The sequence below is a fragment of the Helicoverpa zea genome, chromosome 25, assembly GCF_022581195.2.
Source record: "Helicoverpa zea isolate HzStark_Cry1AcR chromosome 25, ilHelZeax1.1, whole genome shotgun sequence".
In the NCBI taxonomy this organism is placed as follows: domain Eukaryota; kingdom Metazoa; phylum Arthropoda; class Insecta; order Lepidoptera; family Noctuidae; genus Helicoverpa; species Helicoverpa zea.
The window spans coordinates 3,322,111-3,337,734 of NC_061476.1; the positions used below are offsets into that span (position 1 = coordinate 3,322,111).

The following is a 15,624-nucleotide window of genomic DNA, read 5'->3' on the forward strand; positions in this document are numbered from 1 at the left end:
ATGGGTGTTTGTTTTGTTTCTTAACTGTAAAATTTATGTGAGTAAGTATGTTAACTGTTATGTTGGAAACACAGTTATCAAGTTTATAATTTTTATTGAAATAAAATTATACCAATGTGCGTAATGACAAAAATATGTGTCGTACTTTTTTTATATAAAATTCCATTAAAATATCGATGAAAATGTCTTGTTGTTAAACATTTTTGCTTTTGATAAAACAATTTCAAACAGTTATTATGAAAAAATAGCGTTTATTCAATATTAAAAAAACATTTTTAGGAAAAAACTATCAAAATGGCAAAAATAGTTTCATTTATTAGAAGACCTTAATTCATTTAGTTAAAATAATTTGAATAGAAGAGTCTAATTAAACTAAAATCAAACATAATTTACACCCACTAGCTTATTTAAATAAGTTCCAAAAAAGTTGTGCGTATAATATAAAATATGTGGAGAGTTTTGTAAGTATTTCGGGAACCCTGGGCCGCAGACGAAAACAGCGTCAAGCCGAGGACCTGCTCAAACCGAACGTCTGCATACCGATCGTTGGTTTTTTATAAGCGCGCGTCGGTGCACGCGGCGCTCCGTCTGTGTGAGTGAGAACTGCGCCAGTGTGCGTGCGGCTCGTTCTCGCGCGCGCCGCGCTCCCATTGTTGTGTGCAGTAGACTCGCGACTCTCGGCCCGCCGCGGCCCGTTTCACGCGCTCGCCAACAACGACTAAAACTGCCGGCGATAAACAAAATAATGACCAGTGTACCACATTACGTGCATCGCGAGTGCAACAAGCGACAACAGTGTGTGATAACGAGTATGTAACGTGCGTGTTGTGTCAAACGGTGTGCGTTTTTCAACGTGTTTTGGAGTTTGAAGGCGCGTGGACAGCGCAATGCACGTCGTGTTTAGGTATGTGCCGACCGATTAATTATGGCCCATCAGTAAGGGGTCGCTGGCCTGCAATTTCGCCACTGAGATCGTTTAGTGTATTTTTATAATCGGTGACAGATTTCACGACGGTACGGTGTGGCCACGGCGTGTGGCGAGCGTGCTATTTACACGTCTCTGTTTTCGTTTACATATACAGAACTGGCTGGCGTCAACGTTTTCTAGTCACATCCGTCGTTTCTTGTGGTGTTTTATGTGCATTTGGCGCCGTCGGTGTGTTATCAGTAGCCGGGAAGTGTGTCGAGTAATTTATAACGTAATTAATACGTTATCGGTGACGGTGAACCGATGTAGCCGCGTGAAATGTGAACTTTGCATCCATTTGTGACCGCCAGCACTGGACACATGCCATGCTGCTCATACGCTTTCAATTCTCACATAGACGCTCGTAAACGTAACTTATTGCCCGCGCCAGCCGTTGCTTGGAGATGCAAATGCCCGTGTCATAAAAAAAGTAATAAAAACATGCCTGATAAAGTCCGGTGTGCATCTAATCACCTCCAGTTGTAAAAGACAGATAAACGCTACACAAATAAACCTAAGTACATACCTATCTGGTTTGATCCTGATTGCTTTCATCAGCTTTATTCACACGTAAAACAAAAGTGTAGAGTTGATTTAAGACGGTAATCATAAGATGCCAACCTAACGAAACTTATGATAGGGTAAACTCAACAATTATCGCCGTTCTTAAGTCTTGAAGTGAACTTAATTTGAAGCTCAAAGTTTGAATCCAAGTTGGAGACAGTTTTTCACATTAATTAAGTAGGTAATTATCTAAGAGAGAAGATAGAGCCTAGCCTAGCCTAGTAGATAGTTCGGTTATCCGCGTTTACAAAAAGACAAACATGGGGAAAAACAGTGAAACTAATCTTATAATTAATCGGTTTAATCAACGAAGTTTTAATCCCAATTACCGAACATTTTTCAAGTCAATTTTTTACTATAAAACATCGGTTTAATGTAAATATCGTTTTTATTTCATTGATATCGTTAAACAAGAACCATTTGAATTAAGTGAATAGGTAACAAAAGCTGTAAAAAGCTTATATTTTATGTCGATGCAAAAAGTAGTTAGCGACATGTTAGTAAATGCTTGTTAATTCCAATGCATTTCACCCTTTGTAAAGGGCATGATATAGGTCCCTATCGTGGATAAACTTGCTTCTACAGAAACTATTAATTAATTATACTATGTCCAGCGGATTCATTGAAATGTTCATTGCAGTACTAAAATGACAACTCATGAGGAACAAAGTTGATAATTGTAATGCCATTTATTTTTTATGATCCACTGGACCCCAATAAATAACGAAATAGCCCTACAAATGTGTGCAAACGCACCTGCTTAATGAAAAACTTGGGATGTCCTTAATAAAAATATAGTTTATTGTAACGAAATTATATGCATTACGACGTTATTAAAGTTTTTCGAATTAAGAAGGGCTTGATCGGCTTAGTTGGCCGGTGTCTTCATCAACATAATTTATTACATTTACTGCACCTACTTCCTTGGAATTACGCATAAAACGCCATTGTTTAATCCGAAGGATTAAGTCTACAGAAAAAACAGGTTATGGAGAGACCAAAGTTATTCTACCTATACAAAATTTTTGTCTCACACAAACGAAATCTCTGTTCCAACCATTTTTCAAAGTTTGAGAGCAAAAAAGAATATTATTTATAACCCCTTTTTAAATAAAAATAAATATGTATACGTATTTTTTCTCTTTTATGGTACGCAGTTAAATGCGACAAGTCTGGGTTACGAACGGCCAGTTCGAAAACCGAATTTTGTTTCTTTTTTCCACATTTCAAAGGCTTTTTATACATTTTCATTGTGGCTGTTTTGCGAGAAAACTTTCAAAAACGTTATAGAAATTGGTCCCTTTATGTATTAACTGCGGGCAAGCTTATTTCTTATAATAAACCTTATAATTACTCTATAATAAAATTACGTCCTTGAAGCAGACTGTTGCGGTATACTCAATGCTCTGCGCGGGAAAGAGATCTAAACACTTATTCTCAGAAGCGAACAATCGTCTTATTTTGGTCGTTATCTCCAATGAATAATTTATATAATCGCATTTCCTACGCTCCATGGGTATTATAGGATCTAATTATTTTTATTCGTTAAATATCTACATTTTGTCGTTATAAAATCTTTGATTGAGTAGCAAATAGTAATTTTAACTACCTACTGCAAGTAGTAATTTTAACAATGATGTTATCGCAATACCTATTCGTTACTAATTATGTATGTGATGATAGTATTCAGTATTTAATTAAGGTCGTGGGATCATGATCATATCATAATTAATAGTATTCTAAATCAAATCTAATAAACAGAGCTAGAACTTTTAAATATTAACGTCACGTTTAGGCGCTACAATGAATCTTGTTTACATGTGACAAGTTAAAGTTTACAATTGAGATTTTCCTCAATGGAATTAAAAATATAAAGTTTATATTTTAACAACAAAAGCCAGTCGCATTTACAGAGACAGCTATTAAACGCGTGCGGCTTGCTATGAGAACCTGCGCGAGAGTTGAGAATGTTAATGCGCTCGTGTTGTTCGTTGGGCACACGCGGAATACTGAATGCGTTTACAAATATACTGTGCAACTAGTATAACCCTTCATAAAATAAGATTTTCAATGACGCGGCAGTTCCAATAATCATTGTCTAAACGTGTCCAGGGTTTTGATCGATCGATCCATGTATGATAAAGCCGGTGGGCTCAGAAGTCAGAAGTTGCCAGAATTCGACTAAATAACTCTATGCCTCTCTATGAGATAGATGCCATATTAATTACATTCCACTAGGAAATAATAGTTACTTTAAGGAACATAGTCATATTTTTACAATTTCGACTGCTTCTTCAGTGTTATTGAAATAAATAAATAAATCAATCATCTAGAACAGGAATTACAATTTCTATAAGAGTAATTCATAACAATCACAACTTAATTGACTTTTGATTGATAAATAATCAAATAATTATTTTAAATACATATTGTTTCGCATTTTCGAGTAGCCAGCAACTTTCAACTTTACCCTAAAAACCGCCAAGCTCACAATAGTACCAACCGCACGGACTTAGTTCAAAACATTTACGACCTATGGCGGGTCTACATTTCCATCCTTCGGAATTTAAATCGTTGCGTTCGGATAGTTTGTCATTGGAATTCAAATTGATTTCGATATGTCATCGAGTGAGATTTCATGGTAGGCTGTTAATCTCAGTTTATGATTAACATACGGGCCACGTATTCGTTCTTTGTCACTTTGCCCGTAGGTTATGGCATGTAATGCCTGTCTAAGTGTATCGTCGAAGTCTTAGGCTGATTGTAGTCTTTATTTGAAGTGAAAATTTGAATAAGTGGTCTTCCTATCACGTCAGTTATTCGAGAAAAAGCAACGTAGTAATCGAAGTCGGGTTGACAACGAGTTGAATCTGGCTGCTCACAGAATGGTTTATTAAGATAAACGTAGGTATTTTATCATAATATATTTTACAATAACCTTATAATTTGTTCGTAATGACTGCAATTAAGGAAAAAAGCCCATTAAAATAAAGCATACACGAGATACAAACCGTGACGATATAAATTTTGTCTCCCGACGCCGTAATGAGCATTTCCTAGAAGCGACACAGATTCTACCGTTCATCCAAAAAAGCGCGGCAAAAAAATAAAAGAAATGCTTTTATAAAATTGACCACTCGATCTTATTGTGCCGGTTTAAAGTTCAAATTCGTTTAAAATAAGTTTTAGTGACTAATTTAATAAAATTGCAATGGAAGACAACGCCATTTTTTTTTAAGTGAACTGTCCTCTGTTTCTTTTTTTGCTTGGACACGTGATAATGTACAATAAAAAAAAAAAACTATTATTAACACAAACTTAATACATATGTGTTATTATCCAAATCTTATCTCAATTAGTAGGTATTAAGAGGATAAACTGCATATCCGTTACAAATCTTGGATTAAAAATTTTAATTCCGCGCGTAATCGTATAGTAGTGATTTGGTTTTTTTTTCGCAATACTATGCACGCAAACGACGGCTTATATGGAAATTGAATGAGCTTGCTACAATGTTGTTAATTAAAAAAAAATATACTTAAACTGGTTTTTTAAACAACAAACAGGGGGACAATTCTTGTAATCTGTCGCGTTAGGTATCTTCGTTCTTACACTGTTTGAAATTATATGGTAAACTCAAAAGTATCTATCATAGAAATATCCATATAACTGGTACATCATATAATTATCTCAACCATATTTAAATAAGTTTTTTTCGTATATAATGCCTCAAAAACAATCCTATAGTTATACATATTAGAAACTTTAACGTTATGAATAGTATGTTTAATTAAGAACTAAGAAAATTGCAATCATTACAGGATTTTAAAAAAGATTTTGCTTACTCTTATCGCATTATTGTACAGACAAAATTGTTAATCAATTTATAATCCTATAAAACAAATTATCCTACTTCGTATATTGATGTCGCCGCTCGTGTGCCTGCAAGACGTTAGCGAGTCTCTGGTTGAATTTTTAGAAACGTAATTGTTATAGCCTCCTTAATTTTTGCCCAGTTCATCCTGAGATCAGTTCGTTAAAACAAACTTTCCAATTAAACAGTTCCCGTGAAACTGCGAAAAACAGGAATGACTTACATTAATAAGGTTCATTCGCGAGTACGTTGTAATTTATTTTTTAATAAAAAACGATTATTTAAGGTACAACGTCACTAATATCTGATTGAATTAATAGATTCAAAGATAAGCTGAAACTCACTAACTGACAGATATTAGCAGGGAAATCCCGTTTACCATTTACACTTATTACATGCATTAGATAATAGAAATGTTCTATCTTTTAGATAACTTAACAGATTATGAATGACTGAAGACTTTTCAGGCACTAAATAAACAAAAGAAGTAAATATTTGCTCGATAAGAGAATAATGTTCAAATTAGGAATCCGTCGGCTGTCATTTATTATTGTTAGAAATACATTCAGTCTTTAACCGTCAAATCCGTAGCGGACCCCAATCGGGGTCTGAACATCAATGTCACCGTAAGCTCGGTTTAGACCCCAATTGGGGTCTGCGAATCAGTCATACACTTTCCTAATTAATTACGCTCATATTTATTTTCTTTCCAATCAAACCACATTTGTGAGTACTAAATAAAATAACTAAATAAATTTAAATTATTATTACGCATTCAAACCTTTCATATTTAGCATCCCGTTAGAAATATACCTTTTTAAAATCCAATCGTAATTACCGGGAATTCTGATCGAACTCGCCATGTTTGTTTACATTAGTTGTTTTTTTAAATTTGAAGACGCATAGACAAGATGGCGACGGTGATAGAAGTTTTGCATCGAATCATCCGATTCGTTAAAATAAAGAATCGATTTAATAATTTTATATTATTTGATATTATAATATGTATTACTAAATTGCACTTTTGTATACTTACCATAATCTGAAAATAAATTAGGAAAAGTAAAATGACTTAATTTATTTTGAAAAAAATGCTAGAAAATCAGTGGTAGAAAATACGTTGTAGCCGGAATAAAAAAAATCTTCGGTTTTTAGGGTTTCTGAAGACGGCAAATGAAGACTTATTCTTCGGGTGTTTTATGTGCAGGATTCCTGTAGATCTGCCAAACTTAATGGCGATTCGTTACTTCCAACTTTTTAACTGAGCGGCAAAGCTATTTGACGAGAGCCGTAGTTAGGTGTAGTTATCGCAAAATTTTATGACGATTTTATTGCTTGAAGGGGCAAATAGTTCGCTGTTCATCGAAAGCTGGTCCAAGATGGAAAGATGGCCGCCGCCGACTTATTTTTAACCGACTTCCCAAAAAGCGGAGGTTCTCAATTCGACCGTTTTTTTTTGTATGTTTGTTACGCGATTACTCAGCCATTTATTTATCGATTTTGATGATTCTTTTTTTGTTTGATAGCGTGTACTTCCGAGGTGGTCCCATTATCATTAGGTCAGGATCTGATGATGGAACCTTGAGAAATCGAGGGCGACTTTCGAAAGTTGCAGAAATGCATAGGTTGAAATCTTATCACTCAGGTGTTTGCCTGGTAGCACTATTCAACAGTGAAGGCTTTGAGCTGACCTGATGATGGAGACCAGTGAAGGTCGAGGGAACTCGACAACTGAATATTTAAACTTTCTCGTGTTTGTGCTTATATTATTCGTATTTACGAGGCCTCTGCAACAGTGAAGGAGATGGAGACGAGAGAAGTACGGTTGTCGAGTTCCCTCGACCTTCTCTGGTCTCCATCATCAGGTCAGCTCCGAACCTTTACTGTCTCATAGTGTTATCAGATATACATCTGAGTGTCAAGTTATAACCTTATCTATGCTTACAATTTTCGAGAGCTGCCCTCGATTTCTCAAGGTTTCCATCATCAGATCCTGGACCTAATAACAAATATGGGGAATATACCCTTTCGACCAAAAACAAACATCCAAATTGAGAACCACCTCCTTTTTGGGATTCGGTTAAAAATATTTGGTGACTTTAAAATCAATCAATTATTATGTCTCTAACCGACCACGGGACTACAGAGTCCCGGATTTTTGGAAGGCGAACGTGGGGCCGAAGCCAACACGCTGAAGCCCTTTTGAGACAACTTTAATGAAATGGTGACACAAAACCGACGATTATCCCTGTATACACTATAGAAATGTACCCAAGGACAATGCCCGGTTCTGTGCTAAACTATTGCTAACTATGGATGAAAACTACTTGGGCTATTGTGATGGGATGCTAGTGGACTAGGAATGGGGAAACTACGGGAACTATGGCACCTGCCGATAACAATGTAATAAATACACGTAAAAATGGCAGGTGGAGACTCGCCAACTCACTTACTGGGCCCCCGGGAATCAGTCGCTAAATCGCAACAAGAGGGCAACAGGTACATGAGCGGCTGAAGGGTGAGGATACCTCGGCGGACTTTAAACGCAGATCACGCGCTCCCTGTGGGTCCAGCATCACCGGCCCACTCGCCACTTACCACGAGGCACCTACCCTCCGAGCGGGCTGCTAACCCTACTCTAGCGACTCCACTCTGACCGGCCGGTGAAGGCAAGCCAAGAGGCGGGAGACCTCTCCCCCGTCATGCTTCACTCCGGCAAGCCGGAGATGGGGGACAGTATACTCTCCCTGGAGCACTCGGATATATAGCCCCGCGGGGTCGCTACTCCCCGTCATCCGCCTCAGATGCCCTGCGGGGCAAATCAATCAATTATTATTATTGTTTCTCATCATCAAATAAGTACATACCTTTGGTAGTTATAAATTGCATTATATTTCAGAACACCCGCATACCCTCCGCCGAAACAAAAATGTTAGAATTGTTGAGAAATAATATAAGAATAAATTAAAATTCCGTAATAGGTAATAAAAATTCAATTAAAGTTAAAAATTATTACGAATGACGCAACACCAAAATAAATAATACATATAAAAATTTAATGCTAAAAACTTACATATCTTTTTTCTTAACAACAAAAACAAATTGAACCTATAATTTAAAATTAATAAATAAAATTGAAATAAGTTGCTATTAAAAAATAGGTATATATAAAATTGGTATTCGATTATTTATAATAAATTTCCGATTTAGGTATCGAATGCACACCGCTGATTGAAAAAAAAAAAATACTCCATTCCAAACTCTACTTGTCTGTGACTTGACTGATGTTGTAAATTGTTCATTTTTATTGTGTATTTTATGTGCTGATTTTTTAGTTATTGAACATAAATAAGGGCACGAAATGTATTGCAACGGATTGAAAATGTTATAAATATGACGTTTGTGTTGTGTTTGAGAAAGTGATGCGATTACTTATTGGTAAGTTTTCACCAAATTTGAAATGCCTAACTTTTCGATAGACTTAAAAACACCGTAATTATTATCTTTTTCTGAATTAACTGACCCCATTTGACCTTTGCACGTTGTTGTCAAATAAGTGAGCTCTAAAGTTATAGTTAAAATACTTCTGATCAGGCATTACGGACTTAGAATTCATGTGTTGAAAGTTAGTACAAATTTTTGACTTCCATGTCGCGATTCAAAATATCCCGCCGAATCAACGGTAAAGTCATATGTCAAAATCTTGTCGAGCAGAGGGGTTAATAATTTTGCAACTATTTACTATTGAAAGTAAATAAGACAACAAATACAAGTAAACAGTCTAATAATACATTTTAAGGAAATATCATAATAAGGAACTTTCCCTCTTCATGGCTAATCTCTTTATCCTTGATCAGATTGTTTCGTTTTATTCTCTTAGGGTAAACTTACTTAACATAGAAAAATATGATTCGTATGTATATCCATACGTAATATGATTATGGGATGACTTTGTAATATGCTAACTCAAGAACGGATGAATGCAGTAAAATCCGGTCACATAACATTTTTCATATGAATGCAAACAAAGAATGCACACTTGACTTAATTGTGATTTTTAAAATGGACGTGGTATTTTTTATTTAACAACGTACCGAATAAATTGAAAAAAAAAAACTACAGGTTTGTCGAGTGTAACAAACCCGCGGCATTTAAAATGGCTGGTCATGTTGATTTTTGTAAATTCATTTGCTACACCTATCTATTGCATAAAAATAATATTTTCACAAGCTTTCAATATGCACTGGTGAAGTTAACCTGCCGATGAAAAAAGTTCCTTTTGACTTACCAATTACTTAGGCGCGGTCAACCCTCCGAATTCCGACGCATTATATTCACGTATAAGTACAATAATAATCGTTTTTCCCAACAAGCTCACGCACATCTCCTTTGTAACCGGTTCTGGAACGGTCAAAACCTCCATTTAAATATAAACCTTAAATCTAATACTGAAAGGTCGGAGATCCAGAAACTTTCCTATTAAAGTTATCTTCAAAAAATACTGTTTGGACCGTATGTTCATTGACTTTTTCGGGTTATTTCGAGTTATCTCTTACTGTATTAATGTATCTGTCAAAATGCAAGGAGCGTGCCGTTTTAGATAAGGTCATATTATCAAGGATTGTAATTATATATAAACGTTGTGAAACTGAAATAGGATTAATTATCGTAAAAGTACGTGGCCTAAGGACGGACATCTACCATTCTATTCTAGAATCCAAACCTTTCAAAATGAATCAAAAAACTTATCGCTCAAACAAAGCTTAATAGTAAAGAAATAATACATTTAAAAGTTACTTAAGTAAAGCAAATAACCTAATCACATACTCAAAATAACAATGCTCGAGATAAATTATTTAATTACGAAATGATTCATCAAAATAAAAACAAAAGCCTGAACGTAGCCGCGGGGGAAACGCTGTTTAGCGTTTTTACGACGGCCAATTTTGAGAGCCGTGTTCTTTCGTCCGAGAAGGGTATAATAAAAGTGTTTTACATTCGGTCGGGTTACCCTGGTGTCTGACTGACTGGGTCTGAGGAGATCAGTAATTGGTCTGCTACTGGGTTTAATGGGACGCTAACAAATGTGGTGTGAATTGGCGGGCATGCGAATTTCGGTCCGATTTAGGATTTTGTGATTAGATTCTTTGATGAAATTTTTATTCCTGAACTTGTGATTATTAATCTGTAGAACGAAAGAAAAGAATTAAAGATTTTTTACAAAACCTTAACCCGTTGAACACGATGCAATTATTACAAGTTCTTGCACAAAAATTGGTCCACATGACCGTCATTAAGTGTTGCAATGTATAAAATGATAATTCTACTGTACATTTATGTAGTGAGGGCACTAAAGAGTCCAAACAAGGTTTCATTCAAGGCAACTCTACCTGCCTATGACTTAACGGACCAGGGAACAAAAAAAGTGAAAATGGCAGCCATTGTTTCTTGGGACACCATTAAATTTTATGTGTTATTATTTATTACCCTTTGTTCTAATGTTTGGTTTTGTTTATAGAAAAAATATTTTTGACTATGAATCAGTTTAAAAATAAACTGATATTTTATTTATTTATTTTAGCCTCGTTCCGAAAGAATTTCTTTCCGTACTTGAATCAAAATAATAGTCTATGCTACTCTTGAAGAGTGTAGCTCTCCAAAAGTGAAAGATTTTTTTAAATTGGTGCAGTAGTTTAAGAACCTTCAGGGTACAAACAAAGAAAAAATATTTACAGCCAGTTTCTTCATCAAAAGTTAAAGCCAAAGTAAAAGTCAAAGTAATGTCTAAAGTAAAAGTAACGGTCAAATTCAATTTTTCTATTAGTTTTGCTGTCACTTTAGCCTTGAAAAAACGTATTTGACCGTTACTTTTACTTTAGACATTACTTTAACTTTAACTTTTGATGAAAAAACTAGCCGTTAGTCTTTATTATTATAGATAGTATAAACTACAGTTGTAAGGTTAGATCTTTTATTTGTTTTAACAGCAGTTTGATGAGTGTGTTGAAACTTTACTCCTTGTTACAATATTCACAGTAATCTAGGCTATTTGACACTGAAGGTTTCCAATTAATTGGATCAGCCATTTTACATGATCCACTTTTAAATACAAAATGTGTGCTGTGAACGAATATTTCAAAACTAATCTTATCAGTTACATAGACTATTTTGTTCAATTTGCATTAATTAACGCATTAAGAATATATCATAATATTATTATTTAATGGTTTTCATTAATGATGAAAATTACGCATATTAAACGTTTACTGGAATAATTTCACTTTTTATTTAATGATTATTACTATGATCTTGATATTGCAAAAAAATAAATAACATGGGTTTAATGGCTTTTACAGGTTTTGTTACAATTTTATTTCTATACCTTAATTTACAATTAGAACTAAATGATCCGTTATAAATTCTAGGAATATTACTTATTTTTATGACAACACTTAAAACCATGCGAATTTAAAACTCTAATTTAGTTATGTTAGGTATAAAAGAATATTAGCAGTAAAACTTTTTGTTCTAAATAAGAATAAACATATGAAATTCTCAGAAAAAAGGTTTAGCATTTTTTCTACACATAAATCCTCCGTTAATGGCCATTAAACACATCTGATTAGCAGAGAAAAAAAAAATGTCTGAGCAAATGTTGTTCGGTCGGCCAGACCACCAATGGCCAGGGGCGGGTGAAGTAGGCGGTAGCTTAACTGTAGGTAGGTAATAGAAAACTGTAGGTATTTTACACGGAAAACTTGTAGGTATAATTGACGGTCGCGTTATGTTCAGTTTATTAGAAATCAGTTTACTGCAAAGAGACTTTAATTTTGACTCGTCCAAGCCCAGATACAGCTTGTATAAGTCAAAATTAAAATCTCTTTGCAGTAAATGAGACCAGTTCCACGTTTGAAAATGCACAATATGCCCACTAAGGATGAATGAGTTCAAAAATCGAACACCTTCATCATAATAGATCTTCTTTGAAATTACATGGTATTTAAATTAAGAACTTAACCTAAACTCTAACCGTGTTCTTTTTTTCAAATTATCCACAGCCCACTTAAATAAAGCGCGTTACACAATCTCGTTATTTTTAATGGCACAATATTTAGATAACAAGAATAAGTAAAATAGTTCTGTAGGCAACATTTAAATTAACACAGTTTCTCATAAAAGTAAATCATTAAAGCACAAAATGGAGGTGTGTGGCGTGCCGTGACGACCGCAGCGTGTATGCCTAATTAAATAATCGCTATTGTAAACCCACACTTAGCTATGTAAATAAAAATGTTCGCGACCGGTTTGACTTCGCACTATGCTATTATTTATAATAGGCAGGCATCACTTTTGAGGTTTTTGATTAGGAAAGAAAATTGAGCATAAAAATGCATCGTTGATCTTGTGATAGAGTTTTCATGCAAGTTTGCGCGAATATAAAAAAATTGGTTACTCACTAAATAAATGCATAATATAATTATGCGTTAAGGCTGATTTACATTGAGTCAGTAACTGACGTCAGTGTAGGCGCCGAAAACTGACGCGTGCTATTTACACGAAGTCAGTGTAGTGTCAGTGTTTCGTCAGTAGTACTGTACTGACTTCAAATCAATTTACACGATGGCAGTGCCGGGTCAGCACTGACTTGTCAGTGGACTGACGTCAGTTACTGACTCAATGTAAATCAGCCATCAAGGACGAAAACTCAACTCTAGACCAAACATTTCAACGTCAAAGCACTTTGAAGCACACTACGATGCAGGCCATTTTATAAACTTTCCAATTTATTGATTAAATGACTTCGCAGAATTCTAGCATTTAATTAAGTCTCCAGTTCTGAGTAACAGCACAGAAATGGGAAATGATTAGCTTATAACTAAGTCTAAAGGGCTCTAAACCTCTTCCTGCACTTAACAGCTAATTCCGTACAACAATAAAACCTCCATTGTATGTGTCCGGCGTTAATTATTTTTTACTATCGCCATACCTAGTTATTATTCAGCCTATACCAGTTAGTTACACTCTTTTACGACTAGCAAACGTATATCAAATATCATTTTTTATTATGTACTGACAGATCCAAAGATAACGTTTCCTTTATTTTTATGATGATGATATTAAATAAATGTTCAAAGGAATATTATTTCTGTTCCCATTCCCACTGCTTCTTACGTAATAATATGTTCGTTTGTAGTCTCAACATGGCCGCTCGCATGGAGAATTCTCCGAGTGTCCACCGATGATCCTTCATGTCAACCCATCTATTCACTGCCCACTATTTTTTAATAATCGTTTGTACGTGACCCATCGTTGTAAACTTGTAACCCGACACTGCCACATGCTACTGTATTCATACGAAATTAGGGCTGCACAACGATTCTAAAATGACCCGTGACTACCGACATAAAGCTTGAAGAATAGAGATCAAACTAAAATGGTTTTGAGTCAGAGACAAGGAGCAAAAGAATGTGACGAATTTGTAACGCGATATTAAACGCATGCCTGTGTCAATGCTTTCTTAAAAAAAAAACACATGTTCTCGGTCCGCGGGTTTTATTTAAAATTTCAAATATGGAATTTTGATTAGCATTGATGTTATCTTGATTATTTATTTGTGTTTTACGTAGTTAGTATAAGTTGAATTTGAACATCGTTTACGCAATAGAAATATTAAATAACCTAATAAAACCGTGTGAGATTTGAATTTGAGCCTATGAATGTGTAAATAATTATAGTTCGGCCATTCAGAGAATGCGTTCCTGACACGTCGCGATTGAACTGACGACGTAACTTTGCAATGGCGTTGCAGTTACGATAAAAATATTTTTGCTGGTTGTTTACCGTTTTAACAATTGAGGAGCATTAAAACAACATTATTATATCAATAATCAATGAATGTAGTTACGTCGTCAGTTCAATCGCGACGTGTCAGGAACGCATTCTCTGAATGGCCGAACTATAAAAGTAACGTTTATTTTATGCAACATTGTGAATTATTTGAAAAATACTGGTCATCTGCATAAAGTGGGCACCACTAATTGAATGTATGAAAGACATATGAATGCGATTAGTCTTACAATTACTCAACAAATCGCAAGATCGCATCTGTTGGGGCTGGCCGTCACTTGGACACTCATTAATCTGTTGTCCGACGTACTGGTGACAAACATACTAATAATAACCTGCGTGTTTTCTCAGCTTTTAATACTCTAGACAAATATTTGTTTATTGACTTTTTTGCTAATATTAGACGACACTTAAAGGTAGAATTCAAAGATGGTATACAAATAGTTCTTTGAAATTACTCAGCGAGTTTTAGATCTAAATTCTTGTTTGGGTAATACTTTAACAGGTATGTAGGTTGGATATCTACCTATTACTGTGTACTCATTAGAGCCTCTGTAGGTCTAAAAGTTCCCTTAAAGTTCTAACTAACACACGCGTGCTTATACATAGTTGTGATGTACATAAACCTAAACGCAACAATACTTTGAAAAGTAATCACAATAATTTTAACAGTAATATCCATGAACACTTCTTATTACTTGAACATATTGTTAGAAGTCGAGTTCTTATATTATGTATTAAGCATGTACAGTAGACTGCACGTCAGTGGTAACTGTCATGCACCTTAACCCAATAGTAATAAGTACGATTTTCCTATAAAACTGTTACCACTGACCTGAAGTTGACTGTACTACATTGAGACGCGGCTTGGACCAGTTGTAGTACTTTACGGGCAGTGTCATCTCTCATATCTTTGGCTTTCCAAAGAAGACTACAAATAACTCTACACAATCATCTACCTAGTTATTGCATTTGTTTAGATACATTCAATATCCATTGTATGACTTTAATTAGTGCTTAAAACGTACATCATAAAAGGTTTTATTACTAGATAAACTCTTTAGCAAGTTAAATTCTATCTGATGCAATTAACATCACTTGCAAAGGGCTCATAGTAAACTTAATTGAAGTTTTCAGTTAATAGCACATTATCACATAAGTAATATTAGTATTTGTGTAGACTTATCATCTGTCAATGTCTGTCGAACTTTCACCTCAAAAATATTAAACCGATTGAAATGAAATTTGATACACAGATAGTGTACAGCTTGAGAATAGTCGTAGGCTTGATGGCTTGACCATTTGCAGCAGCTATATGATGAATCTCTAATCACGTTAAAACAAAAATAGAGTCAACCACTTCCTAAAAATT

At 34.9% G+C, this 15,624-nt stretch overlaps 1 protein-coding gene across 9 annotated transcripts in view; it reads left to right on the plus strand.

Annotated features, from left to right (window-relative positions):
- Positions 1-616: 616 nt before the first annotated feature.
- Positions 617-15,624, plus strand: part of LOC124642598 (protein pangolin, isoforms A/H/I/S) — a 124,134-nt gene continuing 109,126 nt past the window's right edge. For 2 of the 9 annotated variants that reach the window (XM_047181063.1, XM_047181070.1), the window contains exon 1: positions 622-904. The gene's annotated coding sequence lies outside the window, so the exon portion shown is untranslated. Of the gene's footprint in view, positions 905-15,624 lie in introns of all 9 variants that reach the window. The other 7 variants (XM_047181065.1, XM_047181066.1, XM_047181064.1 and 4 more) reach the window with 6 other exon arrangements.